The following is a 6000-nucleotide window of genomic DNA, read 5'->3' as shown; positions in this document are numbered from 1 at the left end:
TCAGTGGCGCACTTAACCTTCACCGAGGTTTTAACTGTTAACGTGAAATACGGTGGAGAGTTGTGACTGTGTTTTTTTTTTTGTTTTATTCTGACAAGAGTAAGGCAAGTAGGCTGTGAATTCCTGCCGCAACACATGAACCACGTTTAGATCAACAACAAATGATTTTAATTTGTAGTAAATAAACAATGATGTAAGGTGATTGGACAGTAAAATTTTTTTTATTGTTTGGGAGTTGGAGCATAAAAATGGAGAAATAAATGTGCGTGACTAACAAAAGTGAAAATGTTTGCAGAGCATATAATCGAACATAATCATGCCATTTATTTTGCGATTGGAGGTTCTTGCCTTTTAAATGTTCCGTCGGTTGTGATCCCTCTCGCAATGGTGCAGATTAACATTACTACCTGCACCAGTCTAGGAAAATACAAAAATAAAGCAAAGTTAGACAAGTGATGGGCATGAAAATAAGGCCCCATGACTTAAAAGCAAAAGTTTTTGTTGTTGTTGTTGTTGTTGTTTTGTTTGTTTGTTCGCATTCTTTTTTTCTGCTTTGTTAAGAATTGATTCAAACAGTTGGCAGACAGGACTCTTCTTATTTGAAAGTCTCTATTGGGACTCAAAAGAATACAAAAAAAGTCATAATTCAATGGCACCAAAACAGTAAAAAGTTCAAATTTATTGTTCTGGAAAATATGTAAATGGCACATTTTGTTAATTTATGGATGTATTATAACGGGATCTACTAGTGCCATGTTACTCAAAAAGAAACACAAATCCCCTGGCTAGCATTTTTTTGTGTCACTTTTCCCCCTCACCTTGGTGACGGTACAACAAACAACCGTCTTCACTGTGGGGTATTATTTAATACTCAGTTATTACAGTAAAGTGCATTTATCCCTATTTATTTTTACTTTCTGGCAACTCAGCAACATTGGGAGTGCAGCAAATTATGGAGACAAAATTCTCAAAGCTTTCCCCTCCCCCTGCAGCACCGAGGAGGTAAAAGGCATGCAGGTGTCGTCTATATTTACCTGAGTAAGCCTTTATAGATTAGTACCGTTTAGCAGCCCCTGTGCTCTGCTTTTGCTATAGCTCAACTCCCAAATTAAGTGCAATGCATCTGCTTAATCCCGTCCTTTTCACCAACACGTATATATACAGACATGCTGAATGTCTGCTATATTTTCAAACATTTTTGCTGGAAATATTGGAATGAAAACGGATGTTTTTCCTTTATTGTTGTCATGGGGTACGTTGCCAGTGGAGGTGTAATTTAAAAAAAAAAAAAATCCTATGCAATCCGAATTGGGTCTGTTTCTTATTATTGTCATCATTATTATTATTCCAAACTATTGGCACACGTTTGATTCCCACTTAAAAAGGGTAGCGTGATGTGTCCCTATGATTGAAAGTGCTCACACGCTCCTAGAAGTGGCAGCGCTGTCCCGTGCAGATAAGGGTTGCGGGCGCAATCTGCTCACAGTGCAGCCCTTTTTGAGAGAAACCTTTTTTTTTTTTTTAAATATCAGTGCGGCTGTAACATCAGTGAGGTGACATTCCCGGCCGCCGCCATCAAGATCCAACGGTGGCCATGCTGCTCCCGCAATCAATTATCCATGCATAACACCCCCCGCTAGTGTGTGCGACATGAATCGGTCTCCTCTGCCTTGATTCTCAAGAAAAAGACGGACCCTTTCATTTGACCCTTTCGAGTTGATAAGACACGCAAACATGGAGATATTTACTGAAATCATTCCAGCACACAATTAAAGAAGGACGCGTTCTTTGCAACGTAGGCCTGAACACATTGGCAAGAACCCTTTCTGTGTGTTTGTGAGTGTGTGTGTGTGTATGTGAGGAGCAGAAGGAGGAGGAGGAAATAGATTTCACAGCGCATATTGCTCCTATCAGACTTTGAGACCACTTGAGTTGTTTTATGATTGTTATCATGCTACAGCACACACACAGGCTCCACACTCGTGTCCCTCGAGGCCTTCCCTAAATCGGAACCAAACGAGCCTAATTTGGATCAGCACCGAGTTGTACACCTAAACCAATGAGACATGATTCCCTAAAAAGGAAGCCTGTAGCCTCTAGTCCCCCCCCCCCCCCCCCCCCCCCATTCCAACATCCCGGTAGAGTTGGCGCACCCCTTCTTTGCTTGCATACGTTCTCAAAAAAGTCACAACAAAACCTGTTATATTATACGTTTGTTGGCAATAAAGGCAAATTTAGTTTATAAAATGCTATAGCACACTCTCATATAGCCTATATGAATTAAAATCAAACAACACATCTCTAGATTGGTGGTAGTTAGCTAGCTTGCTAGGTGGGTACAGGGAGCTAGCTAGATAGCTAGCTGGTTAGCTGCTTGCTGCTGTCATACTATAAGAATAGATCATTTGTGACAACAGAACTTTAGAGTTCAAAAATTACATTAGGTAAGAGCAACAAGGTGTTTTACCAAGTTTTTATTTTTATTTTTATCACATGTAGCATTTCTATGACAATCCCCTTTCAAACAATTTGTTTTATGATTGTTGCAAGGTAGGCCTATATAACATCTTATTTTCCCTCCACCAACTCAGGGAGGCACTAGACAGACCTAAAATCTTTTAACAGTGGCCAATACGTTTGCCAACACAAAGAAAATATATAAATAAATCACATGCTAATTTTAACTTAACTTGTTGCTGCAATATTGTACTCCACATTCTCTACTTAGCTGTTGTGGCCTGTTTTTTTCATGCTGCCCCCAGTCTCATCTAATATAAAATATATATTGACCAAATGAATATGCTTCATCTTAAAAAGTATTCATTTTAACCAATACGCTTCACCCTAAATTAATTAATTAATCTGAGAAGGCTTTGTTTTCTTTCAGCCCTCTTTCTCCTAGGTTGAAATATAAATATTGAGGACAAACCACACAAAAAAAATACATTTAAACTGAGCAACAATAATAATAATAATAATAAAAGTAATAATAATAATAATATATGCATATATATGTATTTAAAGGAGAGAACAGAGCACTAAGAGTGACAAGAAAAGTGCCTCTAAATATAATGCATTATTATTATTATTATTATTATTACTACTAAATGTCACCTTTACTGGCAGTCTTTTGTTAAAAAGTTTAGAAAAGGCAACGGTAGCCAATTAAAAAGAAGCAAGAAGGCTAAAAAAAAAAAATCGTACGGTCAGTAATGTTCAATAGTAACTTCTACATGCAAAGGCGCGTATCTACGGTATTGTATACATTCACTCCTTGTCAATGATCCTTATTGAGTCTTGTGGCTATAATGATGTGGTGGTAAAAGACATGCTAGAATTCCATCATTTCCTTCTTTTTTTGACGGGCAGAAAGCTGAGCAGAGTGAAGGTGGGGTGGGTGGGGGAGTAAAAAAAAAAAGGGAGCATGCCATTTGGAGCGGCATGTTTTGATATGGACCTATGCGGAGTGAACAGGGAAAAGAGGGGCCCTGTCTGGGAGAAAGGGCTGCGGCTCTGCTATGGAGCTTAAGTCTCCATCTCTCCTAATAAAAAACACTTAAGCCAAACAGCCCCCCCTCTGCCTGCGTCTGATCCCGCCAGCTACCTGCAGGCCCTCCACACAGCACATTTAATAAGAATAAGAATATCGCAACGACGATATCCTCCGCCAGCAGTCGTCGCAGCACAGTATTCCGGGAAGGTTTCTCTAGATTTTTATTTTTATTTTTTTAAGCATTCGCACAAACTTCAAGCAACACATTTTTTTTTTTAGTTGCTCTCTTTGTCACCCAGCCTTCTTGAACAGCCTTTTTTGCCTGTGTAATCCTCATCTCTGCTTCCACAAAGCCAGAGCGAGGATGTAATGAAAGACTTTTTTTGCTTTTTCCACAGGAATATAAAGTGGCATTTTTATTTGTTTTGCCTCGTGTTTGATTCCCAGTAATGCAGACAATCATCAGGCATAGGGGGGAGTTAAGTGCATTATAAATCAGCCAGAGAGCGAGAAAGAGAGAGAGAGGGAGAGAAGAGAGAGCCACCTCGCTTCTTCTTCTTCTTCTTCTTCTTGGAGCTCATCCTGATGCCTCCGCCGCTGCCACTTTAGGTTATGTGAGGAGTAAAGTACTTTAGCGGAGAGCGTGGAGCTGCTCCACGGCGGCGCTCCTTTGCATATCAAATAAACGGCGAAGCTGGATGGTGCTGCCAACCAGGACAGCTATATGTGCACTGAAAGGTGCCCCTCAAAGAGTGAGAAGAATAGAAACGCGAGTCGTTTTGCGATTGGAAACATCACAGGTGAATATGCTAATTGCAGCCATTGAGCACTGGCATCTGTCGTTTGCCACTTTTCACGTTTTGATGAATGAATATATTTGACTTGCTTCTCTTTTATTGGGAAAAGAAAGAAGCCAGATCTGAATTTTCTAGCGTTTACGGTCCCCCCCGCCCCCCTTCCCTCAACGCCCCTTCTTCTGTGTCCTCAATCCACGAGGAAAAAAAATCCACACACCACAAAGCGTCCCAGGGTCCGGCAAACAAACAGTTGTACGGATGTACCATTGATTTCACATTCACACGTCTGGATTTAAAGGGACTATGGGATTGCCCGTAGTGAATCCCCCAATCTTTGTGCGACTCACACTCTGTCAAGTTGACATCCTCTCCCTTCTGTAAACTCGCAAGATTATTCACTCAACAGGATCTCCCTCTGCCTTTCATCCCGCCAACGACAGGCCAATGCGGCCGCTGACAGCCCAGCGATAGCATACACATGGAAATGAGCTGGGGGGTGTGTGTGTGTGTGGGGGGGGGGGGGGGCTGTCAAGAACGCAGGAAGAAGCTTCGGGGTTCAAGGAGGAGACGAAGGTGGCACCTGCCCCGTTTCCACCACGTGGTACCGACTCGCTTGGAAATTGTCATCGTCGACTCGTTCATTGTTGTACTCCACAGTCTCGTCTTTGTTGTAGTGGCTCATTTTCTAGCAGCCCTCAGTGTCCCCTTGGATAACATCTGCTTCATTATCAAGGCCCAGCAGTAAATTCAGCAGAGACAGCGCCATGTCTAAAAATGAGGAAAAAAACAACAACATGAATGCTAACATTAGTTGCAGTATAACATTCCACAGTCTCCACTTTGCTGCAGCGACCCTTTTCTTGCTGTCCTCAGTTTCCCATTGGATAAAATCTGACATTGCTTACCTACTTGGTTCGACTTTCTGAAAACAGAAACAACCAAGAACTGTAAGATGCTATTTCTAGTAGCTTGTCAAGCATGCCAAGCGGATACCAAGCTATTTTGATCACAGAATTGTCTAAGATTTGAGACTACATGGTGAGAAATGACAAACATAAACACACATGCTACACAAGCTTTGCTCCAGCAATATATTCTATATACTCCACAGTCTTTTTTTTTTGTTGCTGCCCTCAGTCTCCTCTTGGATAGAATCCGTTTCCTTCCAGACGTAAATACAGAACAGACAGAAACGCTGCTAGTTGGTCGAGCAGATTTATCATAATTGTTTTTTTAAAAGACAAAAATAACACACACACTAACATTAGCTTATCCACAATATTATACTCCGCAGTCTCCATTTTTGCTGCAGCGTCGCATTTTCTTACTCCTATTTGAGTCCCGTAGAGGACATTTTAGCAAGCCATCGTTATTATAACAATTGAGGTAATATGACTTGTACCCACAGTCTCAGCTTTGCTCCAGTGTGCCCACAGTCTCCTCTCAGATTAATTTTGTAAAGACAGAAGAATCAAATTCATTCATTGATGTTATTTATTTGCTCGTTGACAAATGATGCATTTAATGCCACACGTATTTAACAGTTTCCCGCTGCATATTTTGAAGTGGAACTGCAGCAGCCCCAAAACAAGCCGAGTGCATAGGAAAAGCATCAAAAGTGATTTTCGATTGGACACAAACTTGTCTTAGATCTGTTGTTGTCTCTGAAAAATGTTGACAAAAAAAAAAAAAAACTTCTCTGCATCTGAC

The sequence above is a fragment of the Leptonotus elevatus genome, chromosome 10 (assembly GCF_054856555.1).
Source record: "Leptonotus elevatus isolate MCC_2025b chromosome 10, RoL_Lele_1.0, whole genome shotgun sequence".
Classification (NCBI taxonomy): Eukaryota; Metazoa; Chordata; class Actinopteri; order Syngnathiformes; family Syngnathidae; genus Leptonotus; species Leptonotus elevatus.
The sequence above is the reverse complement of the archived record's forward strand: the minus strand, read 5'-3'. Positions refer to the sequence as shown.